Here is a 24,567-nt window from a genome sequence, read left to right as displayed (position 1 = left end):
CCAGCCAAAGACGGTTTCTATCATTGCCATGTTCGAATGTGGTATGTTGAATCGCCCAGACTTTAACAAGTTGTAAAACAGACTTGCGCCAATAATCATGTCGATTCGACCAGGAGTATTGTAATGAGGATCTGCAAGCGCTAGCTGGGTTGGAATATCCCAATCGACCGCTGAGTATGGAACCGATGGAGTGTCATAGGTTACTCTTGAGACCACGGTAAAGTCTAAGACCGTTTTGAACGTCTCACATCTCGATTCTATTGCTGCAGTTATTTCATGTCGTGCACTCGATAGCGTTCCATTGATACCTCCAATAGATATCTTAACTGGCCTGCGAGAAACACGTAAGTGCTGGCACACTTGTTCTGAAATAACGCTTATTTGCGAACCACTGTCTAGAAGTGCTCGCACAGGGTATTTCTCTCCATTTAGGCCGATAACATTTAACATTACTGTAGATAACAAAACATGTGTAAAACCTGGTCGGTTGGTCTGAGTGGACGAGGCGTTAATGGTAGCAATGGGCTGCTGGACATCAGATGATCGTAAAGGCTTGTCATTCTCTTGTAAACCGATGTGTAAAAGCGTATTATGATTTTGACCACATATCTTGCAAACGTATTTCGAGGTACATTTCTTGCTTTGATGACCTTCGCTAAGGCAATTGAAACATAGACGTTTCTGGTTGACCATATTGCGACGATCTTGTACATTAAGAGTGTTAAACTTTGTACACTGATAAATTTTGTGAGCTTGGCCACAGGACGCGCATTTCGTTACACCTGTGGATGCTGTGTTAACGAATGCCTTGCGTTCTTGAGGGAATCTTTTACGTTCCCCGATCATAGATGTTAACGGCTGTGCGTTTATTCCCAAGCTTTCATACATGGTCGAACGTCGTTTGATAAACTCGATCATTTTAGTGAGCGTTGGTTGCTCTTCGGGGGCAATAGTTTCTTCCCATGCCTTAAGAGTGGCTTTATCAAGCTTATCACTCAGAATTTCCACCAAAATGGTACTCTTTTCGTCAATTGTTTCTCCCAATTGTTGAAGGATTTGTAAATGTAATTGAAAATCATTTACCAGTTCTCGAAGAGCTTCGTCACTCGCCTGACTAACTCTTGAAATTTGCAACAAGGCACGAACATGTCGCTTCTTCAACAAAACCTTGTTGGAATAACGTTCAACAAGCGTTTTCCAAGCAATTTCATAGCCATCCGTCGTGATAGCGATGGCCTGTATCAAACTCGCAGCTTCTCCTTTTAAGGAGGCCTTTAAATAATGAAACTTCTGTATTTCATTAATTTTATCCGAAGTATGAATAAGGGAGTTGAAACTATCATGAAAGGTTAACCACTTTTTATAGTCTCCATCAAACTCCTCCAGCTTAATGGATGGCAATTTTACTCCTTTCAGATTACATGGCACTTCTTCCTTAGATTTTTCTTCTTCTGTCTTGTGCTGCATGGGAATTACTTGAGACAAAATGGCTTTAGTTTTGAAGAATAATTCTTCCATTTCTGAGGTGGTCATATTAACTTTTGTCTGTAATTCGCTTGTTATAGGCAACGCACATAGTTCGTCAACAGCAGACTCAAATAACTCGAATACCTTGTCTAGTCTAATCAGACGATCACCTACTTGATGCTTTTGATCTTCACTATAGCCTTTAGCGAAGCTCTCTATGTTACGGAGTGAAATTACATACCTTTCCAATCTGTTGGTCTTCGTGCGAATGCGGGTTTCTTCACTCATTGTGATGCCTTGTTCTTATTCACTCTTAACGTCGACTGAAAGTTTGTGTTTCACTATTATTCCGTAGTTTGGTTGCTTCACTGGCGATACGAAATTGAGTCACTTTTTAGCGAATACTTTTCGATACGTATTCTGAGCACTACACGAATGTTTTTTCTTCGACACGTATTCTGATCACTACACAGTTGTTTGTCCAATACGTATCCTGGTCACTACGCACCAAATGTTCTGTTCACTTTTACCCTACGTTGTGTTTTATTATCTTTTAACAATGAACAGTCTTCGTGTTGGCTCGAAAGCCAGGACTTCCTCGAAGGGCTCGAAGGCCAGGTCTTCCTCGTTGGGCTAGAAGCCAAGGTCTTCCTCGATGGGCTCGAAGGCCAGGTCTTCCTCGATGGGCCTAAAGCCAGGCCTTTTCGATAGGCCTAAAGACACGGTCTTCCTCGATGGGCTCGAAGGCCAGGTCTTCCTCGATGGGCCTAAAGCCGGATGATGAGGCTGTGAGAGCCGTCGTGCTGAGGCTGCGAGAGCCAACGTGGTGAGGCTGCGAGAGCCAACGTGTTGAAGCTGCGAGAGCTAACGTGGTGAGGCTGCGAGAGCCGACGTGTTGAAGCTGCGAGAGCTAACGTGGTGAGGCTGCGAGAGCCGACGTGTTGAGGCTGCGAGAGCCGAACGTTATGAGGCTGCGAGAGCCGACGTGATGAGGCTGCGAGAGCCGACTTGGTGAGGCTGCAAGAGCCGAAGTGATGAGGCTGCGAGAGCCGAACGTTGTGAGGCTGCGAGAGCCGACGTGGTGAGGCTGCGAGAGCCGACGTGGTGGGGCTGCAAGAGCCGACTTGTTGAAGCTGCGAGAGCTAACGTGGTGAGTTTGCGAGAGCGGATGGAACTGTCCTTAGTCCTTGCGCGTTCACTAATAACTGATTAAAACCAGCGCAGGATCCCCTTTTATACCCTGTTTTTCGGGTGCGAACGGATCACTCTCGGGAAGCATCTTACGCTCTGGTAGCAAAATGTTGTGCTTGCTACAGTAAGCCGTGCGCTAGGCGGAATTTCTTGGAAATTTGGTTTCTGATACAACAAGGGCTGCTTAGTGAAAAAGCGAACCGTGTGTGAACCTGCACGTGTGCAGCGCACGATGGAACTATTGAGTTCCAAGGTAGTCGGTTAAAGGTTCCCGACGGAACTATGCGGTTCTTTAGGAAGCACACGGTACTCGATGGTACTTTGTTTACAAACTCATCTGTCCTCATCTGTCATCTGCCAAAAATAGGCGTCACAAACAGACACCATCAGTTTCGGGAAGGTATACGCGAGAATAAAATGTTTTCACAAAGCATTAAAAAATCGGTGAAAATCTATCGTAAACGTGATAAGATAAAACGTGAACTATTTGAGAAGAACATCAATTCAACTGAGAGCGAGCTATTGGATATTGCAGGTGTGTCATAGTAAACAAACATTAAGTTAGATTATGTTATGGTTACCGATTACTTTTGTTCTTAGCGCCAACAATCAATATTCCAGACTTAATTGAACAGTCTTCGGAAAGTTCTGCGTCGGAAGATGAACACGAAGGACTAATACCAGATAAGAATGATTTTAAAAATATGAATACTGAAGAATGTCTGAAATAATGGGCTTTATCCACCAATCAATCGCATCAATCAATAAACATGATATTGAAGATATTGAACTGCAAATATCAAAGCGACCTTTCGAATGACGCCAGAACGTTGCTTCGCACTAAAAGAACCCCGGCAGACATTAAGCATATAAATGGAGGGCAATTTTGGTACAACGGTATTGAAAAATGCATTTCAACCTATTTCTTGTAAGTTTTATTGTTATTTTTACTTTTTTTTTCCTACTTTTTCACTCATTCCGATACATGAATTTTTCAGAAAAAAAAGTCCGCCCTTTCAAGAGATGTCTCTTAATCTTTTCGTTGATGGTCTACCATTATATAGAAGCAGTAGTACGCAATTTTGGCCCATCCTTTTAAACTTGCACGAGTTGCCAAACACTCCTCCAATGATTGTTGGAGTTTTTTGCGGTACAACAAAACCACCCAAGCAGCCTAAAGCAGCATGAGGCGCTGCATTATAGCTATATTTGCTTCACATGCTACTTTTAACGCTAAAGTTTCGCAGAGCGCTATTTTAGCGATATTGTAGCGATTTTCGCTGCTGTAAAAGTTATGCTGCAAGAAACCTCTCATGCAGCGCTCTTATAGCCAATTGTAAGCCAATGTCGTGAAGTCAAACAGTTTCGCTGCAAACAACCTCTCCTGCAGCGGTTTTGCAGCGATTCACGTTGACTGGAAAAATTTCGCTGCAAGCAACCTCTCCTGCAGCGGTTTTGCAGCGATTCACGTTGACTGAAAAAGTTTCGCTGCAAGCAACCTCTCCTGCAGCGGTTTTGCAGCGATTTTGCGGCAAATCGCCTTAATACACACAGTATAAGTTCAAATATAGGTGTGTGTATGTCATTTGCAATCTACATTTTGGTACGTGAGGTTTGTTCTTGGAGAATTTAGTTGTGATAAAGCAAACATAGTGAAATGAATGCAAAAAGGTTGCGGAAGTCTGGTGTGTTATACCGAAAAAGAGATATGTACATGAATAAAAAGACCTCAAACGAAGAGGCACCACAAATTCCAACTGGAAGCATCGAGGAGCCCGGAAACAGAACCATAGAAGAAACAGAACCATATCCAAATAGTGAAGCAAATTGTCACGTTCCTAATGTAATAACAGCAAACGAATCAGGAAGTGATGAGGAGGAAAGCAGCATGTCAACGAAACATTCAAACTTTAAGGACATGGACATACAAACATGTTTAGCTATTTAGCGATAAATAGAGCGCTTCAATACATGCGCTGCATATTGCCGAAATGTAGCGCTCATGCAGCTAATCTGTAAAGCTTTACGATAGCTGCAGCTGTTTCACGGATTGGCTGCATGAGCGCTACATTTCGGCAACGAGGCAGCGCTGCATTTCGACTGTTTCGCTTCGCTCTCGTACATCGTATTGAAGCGCTCTTTTTATCGCTAAGTAGCGCTGCATGTTGCTTTAGGTTGCTTGGGCAGGCAATGTGGAAGAATATTTAGGACCGTTGGTAAATGAATTGAAAAGTGTATTGGTTACAGGAATAACCATCATGGACATACAAATTAACATCAAACTTCGAGCAATAATAGCCGATTCACCTGCTAGAGCTTTTATAAAAGGTAAGAGAACTTGTGAGGAAAATTCTAAAATACAAATTAATATTTCTTTTTATTTTAGGAGTGGCAAACTTTAATGCAGTGAATGGCTGTTTGAAATGTACGTGTCAGGGTGAATATCATCATGGGTCCCATACTGTTATTTTTAAGGGTGTGAACCATGCATTACGGACAGATTGTGACTTCCGTAAAAAAGCGTATGGCAAACATAAAAAAATAGTCAGTCCATTGCTTGAGATACCATTTATAGATATTATCAGAGATATAATTGTTGCAGGTCGGCTGCATCTCATTGATTTAGGAGTGATGCGAAGATTGCTACAAGGTTGGAGAGAAGGTACTTTAGGACTACGCGCCAAGCTATCAGCTGCTGAAATTCTAGAAATATCGGAAATGTTGCGACAGATACAACTCTCATCAAAGATTCACAGACCATTCCGAAGCCTTAACATACTTAAATATTGGAAGGGTTCGGAATTTAGTTCATTCCTGCATTATGCAGCAATTGTGGTGCTTAAGGATATGTTACCCGAGGACATATACCGGCACTTCTTATTGCTTTTTTGTTCTATAACTCTTTTGTCAACAAATGTTTATAAAAAAAATTGGCACGTTGCAAAAGAAATGTTAAAAGAATTTGTAGTCCAATACAGTAACATTTATGGGGATCAGTTTCTTACAAGTAATATTTATAATCTGTTACATATATATGACGAAGTAGAGTTTTTTGGTGCGCTCAATACTCTTTCAACGTACCCATTTGAAAACAAACTACAGCATTTAAAAAAATTACTACGGAGCAGGCGCCAGGATTTGCAAAAGCTGATTAACAGACTATCTGAGCTTGAGCATTTTTTTCAGTACGAATAAGAATCAAAGAACGGAAATAACTTATACTTCAAGCTACAGGATAATAAACGTGATTGTTGGGTTTTGACTAACCTACAAAAAATTGTACGATTTTCTAAAATTTCTTCCAAAGCGCCTCTTGCACGTGAATTTTATGGTAGAGTAATGCAGGAATAGCGGATTTTTTTGACTATCCTTTCAAATCGTCTGTCCTAAATATTTATGTAGGAAATGCTACCAAAATCTCAAGCACAGAGGAGAAAATAAGTTTCTACGACATTAAATGTAAGTTAATAGCTGTAGGAACTAAAAAAAACCGGAGAATTTGTTTTTATACCTTCAATACACACGTTGAATTCATGAACAATAATATCTATAAATATACATTTAACTAATAATATTAATGTAATATAAACTTAAAGTAAAAAATATATTTTCATGCATGCTTGTGTTGTGTGCTTTTACGCAATCCTTTAATTAAAACCCGTTTTGCCGCATTTTTTAATTTCCTCATAAAAACGAGCTACATCTTTCTGTGTAATTGTGGTATCGTTCGTGCTGCCGTGAAATCTAAATAATTCCAAAATGTTTTTAAAAGTCATCATTGCTATTTTTTGTTTTCCTTTGCTAATTCCGGTCCAACTGAACTCAGTTAAAAATTGTTTTGTGAATAGTAAGTTCAAAATTTCGACCATTCTATTGTCTGGAGTAATTTCAAAAATATTGTCTTCCTACCATGAAGAAATTTCATTAAAATAACTTATTTCATTCAGATTTGCTTCAAAAGTTTTGATTTCTTCTTCACTGCTGATAATTTCAAAACCTATGTTAATGGTTTTGCGGCGTAGGTTTACGGGAGTTATGGATTTATCTAGTAAAATATCTAACTTTGCGGCGATGGTTGAAGTTATGTGTTCTAATCTGTCCAAACGATGATTGATTTCGGGGTTGAAATTCGGTATGGTTTTGTTCGTTTGAAAATCTATCTTGCGTATTATTGTTCCAGTGGCGTTTTCTAAGCTATCTAATCTATCACTAATTTTGGAATGTTGGTAATCATGTAATATGTATTGCCCAGTTTCAGTGTCATCTTCCACAACAGCGTTTTCTTGTGAATATTGCACTGAACTTTCATTTAACGCGCACTCGAGCTCGGTTTCTAGCATTCCTTCAAAATCAATGTTTACTTTGCTGCGAGAGTTTTGGGTAGGTATTTTTTGTCGTGATTTTTGGAGTTCTACTTCACTTGAATCTGTCGCAGACACCAAACACATTTCCTGAATATTCTTATTCGCTTCTGCCAATGTATCAATTCCGGAACGCTTAATTTTGCACAAAATCCTTTCCCACGAATTGGCTGGGACGCTGGCATCATTTTCGATTAGTTCGTTAAGTCGATCCTTCTGCCGAACATTTGGCCACATTAGGTATGATTTTCCTTTACTCGTTCCTTGTATCCATGGCTCAGGAACTGCTAACAGCTCCTTATGGCCTCTTGCATCAGTCGTTTCCACGATATTGAAAGGCATCTGAAGAAATATTATAGTAATTATTTACATGGAAAACATGGTATTAAGAAAATGTTAATGCACTAACACTTTAACGGTAAAATATCTTAACTTTTTGTGCGTTTTTGGTGATCGCAATGATTCGCTTTTGAATATATTTTTCAATATATCACTTCAAAGTACTAATTAGTAGAACCAGGAAAGTGATCACTCTAATATACAGACCAACCGCAGTTCAATTCCAGACATATAACGAATAACAAGGAATTCTAGATCGTAGCGTTAACACACACACTAACGCAACTAACAGAAAAAATTAACGGACTGGGCTTAAAAAAGCTTAATATCAGCTGGCACGTGGCTCCTACGCTTCAGTTCTGGTGGGTGGCCCTTCAAGCGAAAACGCTTTCCGTCTCCTGGAGGAGGAGACAATCCCTTCCAGTACGGAGACTCTGCGCCCAACTGTCTCGGAGGTGGTTGTGAGAGTGAAGAGGAAAGTGACTCGTCGTCGCAGGAAGGCCCCAAAGAAGGCTACACCTTCCACGGAGAAAAAATCTGCCTTTGCAAAAGGCAAAAAAAATCACCTTCCTCGGCAACCCCTCGTCTAGCAAGTGCCCCTCGTCAACATATCCCGGTAAAACCCCGGCAAGACGAGACGCTTCTTTCCAGTCCAATCCTGTCCCCAGCACCCAACTCCCGACCTAAGCTACAGCAAAAGCTGAGGGCTCATCGTCAAGCCCTACAAGAATCGGTCCCATTGTCAGGTCTGATCGATTCGCTGATTTCAGTACTGGGCATCCCAGAGCCACTGAAAAGCATTATTACCATGGCGCGTCCTTTAATACAAGGCGCCCTAAAGCAGTGGCTTGGGCAATGGCCCGCAATTGGACAACTAAAGTTCCAATGGCTAACATACTCCAATGGAATTGTAGAAGTTTTCTTGAAAAAATAGATCTTTTTAAAACCCTGGTCGGCAAGCACAAAACAGATGTGTTTGCCATCGCTGAAACCTGGCTTACCCCTGGTAAAAGTATAACCTTCCACGGATATAACATCATCCGTCACGATCAAATTACTACAGGTAGGGATAGTCGTGGTGGTGGTGTGTTGATTGGTGACCGGAGAAATTTACCCTTTTTCCCGATGCCCCTGCCCTTACTACAAGTTTTTGAATGTGCCGCAATACAAGCAAAGCAAAGCGATCTTGAATTATCTTTTGCATCTGTCTATATCCCTCCGAAAGCCGGGATTGAAATAGAGAAGATGACTAGGGATCTTGAAAATATAGCAACGGGTGTAAAACCACCCATTTTTATCCTGGGAGATTTTAACTCCCATGGACACGACTGGGGATGCACCAAAGACGACTTACGTGCTCCAGTCATTTATTTATTTATTTATTTATTTATGGAAAAATAATTTGTCCGCCCATAAGGCTTAACAAAAGTAATCTTATAGTCTAATCTTAAATCTAATAACATGTCAGAGGAGGAGGAGGAAACAGACTAAACATACAGGATTACAAGGAGTCATTCATTAGTCGAGTTCGAAAAGTAGATACCGAGATGTTATAATCGAAATGATAAAAAACGCAGTTAAAAGATTTCATAGCTCGCAGAAAAGGATCATTTTGGCCGAAAGAGGTAAGGCGAGCCGGGATGAATAAAGGAGGACGGGAACGGAGACGACGACAAGGAACATATAGGTTAAGCTTGGATAGTAAGGATGGGGCATCAATATTATTGAGGAGAATCTTAGCGATGAAAATGGCTTGCGTATGTGAGAGGAGTGATTTAAGATTTACAATTCCCAGCATTCTGCAACGAACGGCGTAGGAAGGCATCGGAACATTGGAGTGTCGAATCAATGATCCGATTGCAATTCTAGTAAACTTTTTTTCTATGTTAACTATTCTTTGAAGAGCGGTGACACCGGCAGGAGCCCAGATCTCACAGGCATATGTAATAGTAGATCTAATCCAGCAGCAATACAGCGCCTTTAGACAGAGAGGGTCACGAATATCCGTTGAGAGCCGACATACAAGCCCTAGAACTTTGCGAGCTTTAGCCACCACACTGTCTATATGTACCTTAAAGGACAATGACTCATCAAGCCATACGCCGAGGTCTTTTACAAGAGACACTCGTTGTATGGTAGAGTTGAGAAGTGAGTAGTTTGTGATTGTTTTCCTAGCGTTGTGACGTCCAAAGGATACAGAATAGCATTTTTGCGCGCAAAGTTCAAGCCCATTAGCCACACACCATGAACAGAAAGAGTCAAGGTAGGATTGAAGCAGACATACATCATTTGTCGAAGACACAGGAAGAAATATTTTAATATCGTCGGCATATAGCAAGTGTCCGTTATGGGGTAAAACATTAATACAGTCATTTATAAATAAGATAAATAACAGAGGACTAAGGACGCTTCCTTGGGGAACCCCAGACAGACCAGTAAATTCACAGGACAGAGAGCTACCAACACGAACACTATATTTACGATTAGATAGAAAGGATGAGATCCACCTTAGCATAGGATCTTTAAAACCAAGTTTGGCTAGTTTTGACGTTAACAGTTTATGTGGTATGCTATCGAAAGCTGCTCGGAAATCTATATAAATTGTATCAACTTGCCTACCAGCAACAAGGTGTGAAAAAAGGAAGGATATGAAACACATAAGATTGGACGAAGTTGATCGTTTTGGCATGAAACCATGTTGATGTTGGGATATAATTGACGAAACACAAGGTTGTATTGAGGAGTAGACAAAAGACTCGAATACTTTAGCACATGCACTTTGGATGGAAATTCCTCTGTGGTTGGAAATGTCGGATCGATTGCCTTTTTTAAATATTGGTATAAGAAATGCTGTCTTCCACAGTTTAGGAAAATAACCTTGGGTGAGCGATTTGTTGAAAAGTGCTGCTAGGATAGGAGAGAACACAGAACAACAATTTTTGATGACACAAGATGGTATACCATCAGGCCCTGGAGAAAAGGACAATTTTAGTTTAGACAAGACAGACATAATAGAAGCATCCGACGCAAGTGGCACATTACAATGGAGAACTATCTCTGGGGTGTAGGATAGACCATCAGCCAAAGGTACAGTACGACTTGCCGGATTCACAAAAACGCTAGCAAAGTGCTTGGCGAAGAGATCACATATGCCTTGTTGGGTGCAAGCATTCTCACTGCTAAGAAACATAGAGGATGGGAGATTTTGTTGACCCCGACGCGCATTTACGAAGCGCCAAAATGATCTTGGTTGATACAGTAGGCGAGCTTGCATGCGGGAAATATACGAGCGGTATCTATTACGGTTATAATTACGGTAAGCGGTGTCTGCATATTTATAGATTTGAAAATGGAATGCAGAACGTGTTCTGCGATAGTCTTTTAACGACCGGTTTTTATCTTTCCGTAATACACGTAGATACCGATCCGACCAAGGAGGACCATGGGAGAGCGGGAGGAATGGACAACATAAAGGGAACAGGCATCGAACCTTATCAGTGAAAAGCTGTATAATATTGTCGAGATTGTCGTCAGAGAGTAAAAAACTAAAATCTTGCCCTAATAATAAACATTCAAATTTACGATAGTCAAATTTCCTAAAATTTAATATGCGTGGACGCTTAACATTAAGTTGGCTGTGTTTTGTCAAGTTTGGTACAGGTAGAGATAATTCAAGTGCTGGGTGATGGTTGTCTATATTGGTGAGGGCTATCGGCGCATTTAATACTTCTGAGCAAATAGCAGCTGCTTGAGAATTACCAAATACAAGATCAAGTTGACGATCATTCGCATTTTTGATACCTGACAGTTGAAAAAGGTCGTTCTCATTAATAATATCAACAAAGGGCCAACTTGAAGCCGAAGTAGATAAAGGAATGTAATGCACGAAAGGCTGTGCAAACCTGTGACTGTTCAATTGTGGCCCTGACGTAGATTGCCAAGAAAGAGATGGAAAGTTGAAATCGCCGATAGCTAGGACAAAATCGGGAGGTTTTACGGACGCTAGTAATTCGCTGATACTATCACCAAGTGTGTTTACGGTCGATGTGTTGCAACTGACAGACGGTGGGATGTAAACAGTGCCGATGAACAATGATGCATGTGGTAGTGTTACCCGAATCCATACTTGTTCCAGAGAAGTTGCCGATAATGAGATCTCGCGGGATAATATGGATGAAGCACACGCGATCAGCACACCACCACCACGACGACAGTTGCTAGATAGAGGGCTACGATCGCATCGGTACACGGTGAAACTATCGTCAAAGATCAACGCCGATGGGATGGTATCATCTAGCCAGGTCTCCGTGAGAATAAAGATGTCATAGTCCAAGGAGTCGATACAGGAGCGAAGCGTTGCTAGCTTGGTCCGAAGCCCACGCACATTTTGATAATAGATGTGAAAGTTTGGCGAGGATGCTGGCGACTTCGGTGAGTGCATGACAGCAGGATCATGACAGCAGGCTGATCCGAGCGGTGATTTACATTTACAATGTGGCGATTGCGTGTGAGACATAGCATCAGGAAAAATGTGGTCTGGATTGGCGATCCTCACTATTACGTGGCATAGATAAGACGAACGAGCGATTCAGTGTGTCCAAATTATTAGGTGACGTTGCGGAAACAATTGTGTGGTTCAGTGCGGCATCCGATAGCGGCTCAGCGCACTGCTGTACAGTGATATTGCGTGGTGGTGTTACTGGATTGTGCAGTGGAGTGAGGCAGGCTAATTGGTGCATTGGAGCAGGACGTTTTTCACGCAATACGAATTCACGCACACGGAGATTAGAAGGCCAAACCGATGTGGATAACGCCTTGTCACGTAAGAATGCGGGAATCCGAACTTTGAAGGACATTGATTTCAAGGTTGAAGGATCAATGTTTCTTCCGATCAGACTGAAAGCGATCACGTCGTCAGTGTCAAGGCGACGCTTTACAGATTCTGCCACTTGCTCGCATGATGTTTTGGGAGCTATGTTCGCTAGATGTAGCCATAGTTTCGGTACATGACTATTTTCCACCGTCGGTAGAGTAGGTGATACTACATCGGATCCCACAATTACGGGCGGGATGTTCGTACGAACATGTTGCTTTGTGTTAACATTAGTACACATGTTTTCAACGATCGATGGATTTGTGTTAGAGTTGATGTTGTTGTTGTTGTTGTTGTTGTTGTTGTTGATATTGCTATTCATCCGTCTTTTCGTAAGAGATGAATGCGAACCCATCGCAACCTCAGAGAAGAGACGTTTCGCTGGGATGAGACGACGCAATTTGGCAGGCGGATGACTGCAAAGCGGAGTTTTAGCCTCGTTCAATTGCGAGAAACTGGAACGAATTTCCTTTGCAAGTGGTTCGAGTGCTGATTTTAGGCAGTCGGCAATTGCAGCCATAGCAGTTTGAACGTTGGATTGCACTACCACTTGTTTGATTCGTTTGGTGCGTGGGTTGATTACAACATTGTTGCAGCCAATGCAGCACCAGTGCAGCTGTGCATACTGTGTTGCCAGCTTAAGCACATCCTCAGGGATGGACGCGCAGCCCATGTGAAAAGGCGAATCGCACAGGTAGCAGCGGATCAACTCATCGTTGATTTCAGTGGCGCAAGAGTTGCATATACGATCCATAGCTTGCGTCGGGAGCCAATAGATGAATGGTGGTACGCAGAGAGCGATGGCTGTCGAAATAGACGCTGGGACGCACAGAGACAATCCGAAGGAACCAAAACTCGGAAAAGGCTGTGCTAGACACAAGTTATGGGCGATACAGCGATGACACACGTATGTAATGGCTATGGAGCAGCAAATACACGCTTCAGAACACAAAAACCAACTATATATACTTTGGAACTTGAGACGGAACACGGAGCGATACTCAGAGCAACCATACAGGTCGACAGTTAGACAGTTAGACGACAGTTAGACAGTTAGACGAGCCGGGATTGAAATAGAGAAGATGACTAGGGATCTTGAAAATATAGCAACGGGTGTAAAACCACCCATTTTTATCCTGGGAGATTTTAACTCCCATGGACACGACTGGGGATGCACCAAAGACGACTTACGTGCTCCAGTCATCAGGGACTTCTGCGACAAACATAGCTTGACAATATTAAACTCCGGTGAAGCTACTAGGGTTTCAGGGCCTTTGGCGCGTGAAAGTGCAATAGACCTGTCTCTATGTTCAGTGTCGCTTGCTCTGGATACTTCGTGGAAGGTTATCCAGGACCCCAATGGCAGCGATCACTTACCGATTGAAATGGTCTTCACTGGTAGGAATCGTCAGGTTGATAATGCTCCTGTCAAATGCGACCTGACAAGGAATATCAACTGGGCAAGATACAGCGAACTAATGTCAGCTTCGCTGCCATCTATAAACTCCAGTTTTGATCCACTCGTGGAATATAAAAAACTCGTAGAATGTATAAACGAGTGTGCCCTTGCAGCCCAAACAAGGGGACCCCACCAAGCAAGGTCCTTTAGCAAACCTCCTACTCCTTGGTGGGACAGAGACTGTTAAGCTGCATTTGTAGCGAAGAGGAAGGCATTTGGCCAATAAGGACGCCATGGTTCCAATGTTCTATACGAACAGTATAAAGCATTAGAACGGACATGCAGAAATCTGCTAAAAGCAAAAAAGGGGCTTATGGCGGAAATACGTCGAAAGCCTCCCGCCTTCCACTTCGCTCCGTTCGTTGTGGAACATGGGTAAAAGGATGCAAAATAGCAAATTCTCCAACGAGAGCGAGAAATTTTCGGGAGATTGGACATACTCTATCTGCAAATTGATAGAGCCTGATTTCGTTCCTGCGCAAAAATTTGAACAACATGCGCCTTGCAGTGATCCTATCATGGACTCGCCCTTCAGTATGGTCGAGCTCTCCCTAGCTCTACTTTCTTGCAAAAATTATTCTCCAGGACTGGACAATGTTACAAGCAAATTGCTTCAAAACATGCCAGACTTGGCGAAGAGACGATTATTGAGCATCTTCAACAAGATGTTGGAACTCAATGTCGTCCCGCAAGAATGGAGAGAAGTGAAAGTAGTCGCAATTTTGAAACCTGGCAAACCGGCATCAGAGTACGGGTCATACAGACCTATATCTTTGCTTTCGTGCTTGCGCAAGGTGCTCGAGAGGACAACTAGTTGAAATCCAACGGACTGTTGTCCCGTACCCAGTTTGGCTTTCGCAAAGGTATGGGTACAAACGATTGATTGGCGCTTCTAATTACAGAAATAGAGTTGGCACATACTCGTGAAGAGATGTTGGCCTCTGTATGTCTAGATATCAAGGGGGCTTTTGACTCGGTATCTATAAATATACTGGGTCAAAAACTTCAAAACACGGGTTTAAGTCTAAAGTTGAACACTTACCTTTGAAACCTCCTTTCCGAAAATGCAATGAATTTCGATAATGGTCTGATTCAAACAAGACGAATCAGTTTCTTCGGACTCCCACAACGGTCCTGTTTGAGCCCCATTTTGTACAATTTATATGTCAATTACATAGATTCTTGCCCGGCGCCAAATTGCAGCTTAAGGCAATTGGCAGATGATGGTGTTGTCTCAGTCGCTAGCAACAGCATCGTAGGTCTCCAAAGCCCTTTGCAAACCACGCTTGACAATTTACAGGTGTGGGCAAATAACCTAGGTATCGAGTTTTCTCCAGAAAAGACTGAAATGCTTGTTTTTTCGTTTCATTACGACACACCGAAAAATAGGCTTGCCAACGTGTACAAACCTAATTTTGACATATTTTTATATGGAAAAAAAAATCACGATTGCCCAAACTTTTAGATACCTAGGTGTTTGGTTTGATGGTAAAAATGTGTGGAGGTCACATGTAGATCAACTGGCAATTAAGTGTGCCAAAAGAATCAACTTCCTCCGAACAGTCACAGGCTTCTGGTGGGGTGCACACCCATTATATCTCATGCGGCTGTACAAGACAACGATCTTATCCGTCTTGGAATACGGATGCATCTGCTTCCATTGGCCAGCCAAGTCGCATATCATAAAACTAGAACGTATTCAATATCGTTGTCTTAGAATTGCGCTGGGCAGTATGAAGTCCACTCATACAATGTCCTTAGAAGTGATGTCCGGAGTGATGCCGCTGAAACTGATATTTTTGCAGCTATCGCTTCGCCTTTTACTACGTTCCACAGCATCTAATCCTCTAGTGATTGATAATTTCAAATCGCTACAAGAGGCAGGTTCTAAATGCAAAATCATGGATGTATATCGTGATTTTGTATCTTTACAGGCAAACCCTAGCGCCACAAGAGCAATTAACTGCGCCAGTTTACTGGAGTCCTACAATTCCCTTCTAGTAATCGATACCTCGATGAGGGAGGAAATGAAGAACATTAAAAATGAACTTCGCTGGAGGGCAATTCCCAGCATTTTTGTGGATAAATATGGCCAACCCCATAATAACCAGTATTTTACTGATGGATTCTCTTCGGAGGTGGGCACGGGCTTTGGTGTATTTAACACATGCACTGAAATCTTCCACAAACTTAGACAGCCATGCTCAATCTATGTAGCTGAGCTGGCAGCTATTTTTTACGCCTTGTTACTAATAAGTGCGAGTCCTCCGGATCAGTATTTTATATTCACAGACAGCCTCAGCGCTGTCGAAGCACTGAAATCCGTTGAGGCTATAAAGAGCTCTGATTACTTTATCCGAAAAATCTTGGATATACTGAGCTCTCTGTACAACAAAGCGTTTCGAATATCGCTTATCTGGTTGCCTGCTCATTACGGTATCCCCGGAAAAGAAAAGGCAGATCTTTTGGCCAAACGAGGTGCCTCTGAGGACAACTTTTTTGAGAGGTCGATTCCCCCTCACGAGTTTCTGCGCACCCCACAACAGCTATGCATGGCTCGCTGGCAGCGCATGTGGGATGACGATGAGCTCGGGAGGTTCTTGTATTCAATCTCACCACAGGTATCTCTGCGTCCTTGGTTTCACAGGCTCCCGGTAGGTCGTGCGTTCATTCGTATGATGTCTACACTCATGTCGAACCATTATGCAATGAATGCGCACCTTCAACGTATAGGTATGTCCGACTCCAAGGTTTGTAGCTGTAGTGTTGGATTCCATGACATCGACCACATCCTCTGGTCATGTGGTGAATTCGACGCCTCAAGACCCGGTCTTCTGGCAGCCGTTCGGGCATCAGGAAGATCCGCTGCTGTGCCAATTCGCGACATTCTGGGTCAGAAGGACTACGTGTACGCACGGATTCTGTTCGACTTCGCCAAAGAGATCGGAATCACCCTATAATTCCTTCCCATCCCCCATCCTATAGGTAGTACGCACTATCGTTTGTTCTTGTTTGTTTTTCCTTTTGTTTAGTCATTGCTACAGATGTTTGTCTAGTGTTTTATTGTGGTTACATGTCCTATTGCTATTGTCGAGGTTTCACTCTGGAATGCTTCGGCGGTCGCTCCCATAGCATTTGAGACAGACGCTGCCACGACGCAGTTTGGTACGCTCTTAAAGACCTACCTACCGATGATATCAGCCCTCACGAACAACGAAGATGAAATCACTTATCAATTACCATTATCAATTATCAAAGCTAGTCATGACGCCGACTATCCTGCATCGAACACTGGAAAAGCGAGAGGAAACGTGTGTCACCGCATATCATCATGACGCTGAAGTCACCGACCCACATTTACACGACCAGTCATTACACGAGATCGGATGTGTCTCTGTTTCGCTCCGCGCGTATATCGTAACGTCGGCTGTTTTTCTCAGATGTTCCCGCGAACTTTTGCTGCCCTTCGTGCCGCTAATCAGTCCTGAGCCTACTAAAGTGTTTTTTAAGCGTTTGTTTCCGGATTTCTAACCCGTGTTGAGTGAAATTGTGCTCGGTGCCGTCGAGTGCTTTTGGTACTTCGCCATTCTCACTATCGCTTAGTCATCGTTCTTTTAACTACCTAAGCAATTGCACTACCACATCACTCCATACGGTCGCACGTGCACCATCACTCACACCAGCTCACTTATGTAGAGTTCACTTCTTTATTCCGTTTTAGTCCGTCGCTCAAGCGCGTCTGCCTTTCGATTCCAAACCCAGTCCTGAGCCATCCTGTCACTCACAAGTTCTCATCGTGCTTAACCGCACCGCTCTCTCTCTCAGGTTCTCACAACTCTCATCCCTACATCCCTTTTCTCGTCCAAATAAAAAATGGAAAAAAAAATCATCTACTGGTACCTCGCAGGAAGTTTACATATTCGTTTTGGTCTGATTTTGTTTCGATTATCTGAAACAGTTACCGTTCCTTTTCTTTTACTATTCTGTACAATTGTTTTTGCTTGTATCTTCTTAATGTGTGCAACCGGCCGACGGTATTGCACTCCTTGGTCATTGATTACTATTGTATCATTTCCTTCCTTTTTTACTACTTCATAGAACTCCCTCGACCACCTTGGTTCCAACTTTCCCAGTTCATAATTCCGTATTCTTACTTTATCTCCTACTAGAATTTCAGAAACTTTCGACCCACGTCTCTTATCGGCGTAAATTTTCCCTTTCATTTTATGTATTGCATCCGTATCTTTAGTACTTTCATCTCTAATCCAGCTAGGATCTGTCTTTAGTGAGGGGAGAAGGTCCTTTACTGGTCTTCCAGTCAGTAATTCTAATGGGGCTTTTCCAGTTGTCGTATGTGGTGTTAAGTTGTACATGTGCTCGTGCTCCTTGATTGCCACTCTCCAGTCTGATTTTATGGCTTTGGCTATGCGTAATGCTCGCAGAATTCCCTGATTGTTCCTTTCTACTAACCCATTCATTTGGGGCCAATAGGGAATGGTATGTATTAATCTCACATTCTTTCAACTACAATATGTTTTAAACTCCTCACTCGAAAATGGTGGACCGTTGTCACTTCTAATTGTTTCCGGGTACGATTGTTCTTTAAACACTGATTCTAGTGCCTCGATTGTTTTTGTTGCCGATGTGTTACTCATTTCTATAATTCTCATATATCTACTGTAATAGTCAACTATCACCAAAAACGTTGCGCATTCTTTTGCAGAAAAGAAATCAATAGCAATATCCTGCCAAGCCCGTTCCGGCATTGTTTTTCTGATCATGGGTTCTGCCGGTCCCGAAGGCGCAACTAATGAACACCCCTCACATTCCTGCACGTAATTTTCTACATCGCGATCCATATACGGCCACCATAATCTTTCTCTGAGATTCCTCTTCATACTCACCACACCGAGATGGCCTCTGTGTGCTATTTGTAATGCTTGTCGCCGTAAACTATCCGGAAGAACTATTCTATCATTTCTAACAACTATTCCATCTATTATTCCTAATTCCTTCGAAAAAGCTTGAAAATGTGCCAAACATGGATCCCATGACTGATTGTTAATAGCCGTCATGACTTTGTTTAACACTTCGTCTTGAGCTGTGTCTTTTTTAATTTGCGGTAGAGTAATTGCGATATGCTCGTCTTCAAGAGCATACAGGAAATGCTCCGTATTATCATCAAATGGCTTGTCTCCAGGTACGGGACACAGTCGCGACAATATGTCAGATACATTAGTAGGCCCAGGAATATGTTTCACTTTGTATCTGTAGGGAAGCAAGCGAAGAGCCCACCCTTCGGCTCTTGAACAAGCTCTTTTACCAGTCTGATGTTTGCCCTCAAAAATATATTGTAGAGTTTTGTGGTCAGTGAAGATGGTAAAATCTGTTCCAAATAGATAGTAATAAAATTTCTCCACTGCCCATACTATAGCCAAAGCCTCACGTTGCGTCTGTGGATATATCCTTTCGGTTTTCGTTAGTCCTTTAGACGCAAAACTAATTATACGAGCTTCCCCTGACTTTGTCCGTTGTGCTAGGACCGCTCCTAGACCCACCGGAGATGCATCCGTATACAATTCAGTCTCATCTTCAGGATCAAAGAACCCTAGTCGTCTTCCTGCATTACACAGTTCCTTTCTTAGTTCATCAAAAGCTGATTCTTCATCCTTACCAAATGTTTTAGTGTCGCCTCGTATAAATTTCCGTAATGGTTCCGATTTTGTCGATAGATCTGGAATAAATTGTCCAACAAAATTGATTAATCCTAAAAAACTCCTAACTTCTTCTTTTGTCTCTGGTTTCCTGAAATTTTTGATAGTTGTTATTTTCTCTTCAGATGGAGCTATTCCTTTCGCGCTAATATTGTATCCAAGAATCTCTAAGTTTGATGTTCCAAAAATACATTTATCTTTGTTGAGTGTGGCATTATTTTTATCTAAGGTTTCTAATACTTCTTGCAGACGACGATCATGCTGCTCCTTTGATTCTCCAGCGACTACTATATCATCGATATATATCACCACCCCTTCAATTCCTATTAGCATTTGGCTCATAGTTCTTTGAAATATTTCCGGAGCACAATTTATGCCAAACATCAGTCTTTTGAATCGCATTAGTCCTTTGTTTGTCATAAAAGTCGTGATGTTCCTAGAATCCGGGTGCAATTCTATGTGATGGTATGCGGATGTGATGTCTAGTTTCGAAAAAATGCAAGATCCTCTCAACTTGTTAAGTAAAGTATCTATGACTGGTAACGGGTAATGTTCTCGCTGAATAGCTTGATTAGGTCCACGCATATCAATACATATGCGAATATCATCCTTCCCTTTTGGTACTACTACCATCGGAGAAATCCAATCTACTGGCCCTTTTACATGCTCGATTATATCTGTATCTAACATTTCTTGGATTTTATATTCGACTCTTCTTTCCAGTGCTATCGGCACTCTTAAGTATGAAATCTTTTTTGGTACTATTCCGTTGTCAACCGACAATTTCACCTGAATTCCTGGGAATTTCGGGAAAGGTTTCTTGTTTTGATCAACTTGAAATACTTCTAAACCAACTTTTAATACACGCAAGGATTCTGCTGTTCTTTTGCTTAATAAACACTTCTCGCTTCCTTCCACCACGAAAAATTGTGCGTACACTTTAGGCTTGGTTTCATTAACTTTTACCCATGCCTCAAATTTTCCTAAAAGTTTCAGCGGTTGTTTAGTTGCATACGCAGTTATCCGGAGCTCGTTGTCTACTTCCTGGTGAGCGATTTCAGCTTTGTTGTGTTTCAGTTGATTCCATATTTCAGGTGTTACCGTATTAATAGCCGCTCCCGAGTCAATTAAGAACTTTACCGGAAAACAATCAATGAAACAAGTTGTGATTCCCTCGTTACTCTGCTTTTCCTAAAACGAAGACAATATAAAGTCAATAATGATTCAATTCCAAAATTTTATTCCACCGGAACAATCTCCTGTAACCTGGACATAACTTTTACGCATTATTGTTGTCTATACTATACCTCTTCCCGTTTATTTCTATTGAAACGGTCATTTTCGTTATTTTCCAACATGGTGTTCGTCTCTCTTGTTTTCTTCCACTGGTATCTTGTGTTTCCTCGTTCTTCAATGTTCCGTTTCTTACAAGCTCTGGCAAAATGACCAATTGTTCCGCATTTGTTGCAACGTGATTGCCGTGCAGAGCACTCTTTCGCGCTTGCTAGATGTCGCCATGATCCACAACGCGAACAAGTGTTTGGCCGTGATATTGTCATTCCCTCTCTTCGTACATAAGCAATTTGGGACTCCCCTTCATTTCTCTCAACATTCTTCCGCTTTTGTTTCATTAGCACTTCCCGATTTATGGCATAATTAATCAAATCATCTATTGTCATGGTATTCTCCATTCCTTTGTCACGCACCCTCTCATCTTTTGCTCCAATTGTAATTTGATGCAAAATCTCTCTGGCTGATCTTGTTTGGAAGTCGCATTTTGAAGCTTGGGTCCTGAGTCTAAGCACGAATTGGTTAAATGATTCCTCACCTTCTTGCTTCAACGATCTAAATATTTCGAGTTCAATTCTTTCGTTTCTTTTTCCCACAAAGAAATTATTTAATCGTTTCACTGCGTTGTCGTAAACTGGTATTTCCTTAGATTTAAATGGTATTTTAACGATTCCGCCTTCTTCTTCTTCTTGGATTGGAGCTAAATTGAAAAATATTCTTTGCAAACCCCTTCCTCCTCGCGCCAACATATACGCTAGTTTTTTATGCTGTGTTTTAATTGCTTTCAAGTTGATAATTAACTCCAGCGCACGATGCCACTCCTCCCACTCTCGTCTCAAATCTGCCGAGTTAGCAGCATCGTTGAAAGGTTCCAGTGGCCACCGTTCTGTATTCATTTCTAAACAACGAAATAGGAATTTGGTATAATATAATTAAATATCCTTGCTTACCATACCATGTAAACAATTATAGTTTATAAGACATTTAAAACAATTAACACGCCCCAACTTGTATTCCATTTTCTTTATACTTCTTTTCATTATCGTACCTAAACTTCATAACTATTTATCCGGCACTTCCAATTTCCACGAACCCGTTTATCTTAGCTCCACTTTTGGCGCCCACGTTCTCTTCTTTGCTTCATACGTTCGCCTTCCACAGAAAATGTCTCTTCTTAAAATAATTCTGCACACTTTCACGCATCTATTTCTAACAACCGCAAACGATTTAACGTAGCGTGCTGCAGGTTCTTGCCGGACTCACACTTTGTTACATTGTCCATCTGGCACACAGATTCCCCGAACTTGCTCTTTTGTGCTACGGCTACTTGCCGGACTCACTCTTTCCATCTGACACTCGGATTTCTCCGGAATCGCCCTTTTTGTGCTACGGCTTCTTGCCGGACTCACTCTTTTCATCTGGCACTCGGATTTCTCCGGAATCGCCCTTTTTGTGCTACGGCTTCTTGCCGGACTCACTCTTTTCATCTGGCACTCGGATTTCTCCGAAATCGCCCTTTTTGTGCTACGGCTTCTTGCCGGACTCACTTTTTCATCTGGCACTCGGATTTCTCCGAAATCGCCCTTTTTGTGCTACGGCTTCTTGCCGGACTCACACTTTTCCATCATGCACTGCGGAATTCTCCGGACTTGCCCTTTTTGTGCTACGACTTCTTGTCGGACTCACACTTTCTTCTGTCTGGCACTACAGATTTCTCCGGACTTGCCACTTGAACTGTATCCTAATATATGACTATATATACATATATATATACTGGTACAAAACTACTTAAATACAATGGTATTATGGATTTCCACTATATATCCAGACTCCACTATCCTCATCCACTGTACAACACTTCCACGAATTCCCATCATCCATGCCCCATTTCGGGAAAATGTAACACTGTGCTTCATGCTAATATCCGTAATACACTTATCACGTTCTTTACTTTTCGCTATTTCTATGTTGTCCCCCATTATACTTCCACTTTCCTTCCTTACTTACTTTTACAATTCTGTAGGTCCACCAATCGAAATCAATACCGGCTGCGCCAATTGTAGAGTTCACTTCTTTATTCCGTTTTAGTCCGTCGCTCAAGCGCGTCTGCCTTTCGATTCCAAACCCAGTCCTGAGCCATCCTGTCACTCACAAGTTCTCATCGTGCTTAACCGCACCGCTCTCTCTCTCAGGTTCTCACAACTCTCATCCCTACAACTTAGTATCATCGATTATTCGATCATCCTGTAGCGCAATGTTTTGCCATACATGCAACGCGTCGATCACTGATGAATCTATCCACTGCGCGGGATACTGCGACACGGTGCATCACATGGAGAGCACTGGTATCTCGGCCCTCGGTTTGAGTGACATGAATAAGTGCCGTGGCTTGGTTTGGATGTGTCCTGAATGCTGTGAGTTTCGCGATACTGGAAGAAATGGCCGAAGTGTCTCACGCGATTTCGAAGCTGACTGACAGTGTACTAACTAAACTGGAGATAACTACTACCACCTTGCGACGTGATCTCATCTCCATCATCAATGAGCGAACTTCTGTTCGCTCTCTCATCGATGAAGCGCCCAATCCGATCACTCACACTAATTCAACACAGGATTATCCACCACTGAGCTCATCCCGCTACGCATTGCCAACTGCGCGTGGAATACACGCGCCGTACCCAGTTTCATCACGCATACAATCATCACAACCGCTGTTTCCAACGAAAAGGACGTCCTAATCACTGTCCCCCCCCCCTCCCCCCGAGCCGCGTACACCTCTTCTTCACACGTCTCGCTCCTTCGGTCACGCCGGAGCAGATTTCACTGATGGTGCAGCATTGTTTAACACTGAATGCTGGAGACGTGATCGTACACAGACTTACGAAACAAGATGCCGATGTCAGCCTTTTGTCATTTGTATCTTTCAAAGTGGGTGTACCCGCCTCACTACACCAAAAAGCACTGGCTATTAAAACTTGGCCTTCAAATCTCACATATAGGGAGTTCTCCGACAACAGAATAGTTCATCCTGAAATCACTGAACCGTCAAATGACAGTCGCTCCCAGCACCGCATGACCGTTTGCCAGCCTCCGCCGCAGCTCTAACTATAGCATCACAACACATTGTTGGTGAGCCTCAGCCGCTTCCATGCCCTAGCCACTCCCCTCCTGATAGCGTACCAACTGCGAAGAAAAGATTCCGGCAAACACGGGGTAGACCGTGCGTGAATGATGCATCTCTCTCAGCACCTAATATTGCATCACCGAACGCAGAATAGCTGCACCCAAACACTGTACAGCTTGCCCACACAACAATTCCTGCACAGATTCACACCACTGCTTCCAATTCACCGTCTAACTTACTTGAACTAACATATCCTGCTACTATCAAAACGTCCGTGGCTTGCGATCGAAGTGCCGTGATTTGCGACTGACGATAGACGAGTCCCGTTATGATTTGATTGTGTTGACCGAAACGTGGCTCGATGCAGAAATACCGTCATCCTTACTCGTGGACAGCACTAAGTACAATGTTTACCGCTGCGATCGTAACTCAGTTAACAGCACACGCTCCAGAGGGGGCGGGGTTCTCATTGCGTGCTCTACTAACCTTGAATCCTGGGAGATCTCCAATCGGCACCCATCACTGGAACTCATATGGGTGTGTGTCCGTCTTGCGCACTCACGCATGTTCATCGGGACTGTTTACGTGCCCCCGTATCACAGCTCGGATCCCTTACTATTCGACGGGCTGTCCGAGAGCTTGGGTGCTATATTGGATAAAATGGCCCGCAACGATTTATTTTATCTCTTCGGCGACTTCAACCAATCTCATCTTATCTTGGACAATGTTTCCACTTCATCCTCACCCGC

General features: G+C 42.6%; 1 pseudogene; it reads right to left on the bottom strand.

Annotated features, from left to right (window-relative positions):
• Positions 1 to 6,268: 6,268 nt before the first annotated feature.
• Positions 6,269 to 6,998, bottom strand: LOC128306715 (uncharacterized; annotated as a pseudogene).
• Between the last annotated feature and the right edge of the window lie 17,569 nt (positions 6,999 to 24,567).

Source organism: Anopheles moucheti, chromosome X (assembly GCF_943734755.1).
Source record: "Anopheles moucheti chromosome X, idAnoMoucSN_F20_07, whole genome shotgun sequence".
NCBI lineage: Eukaryota > Metazoa > Arthropoda > Insecta > Diptera > Culicidae > Anopheles > Anopheles moucheti.
Note: the sequence above shows the minus strand (reverse complement) of the source record. Positions and strands in the feature narration are given on the sequence as shown.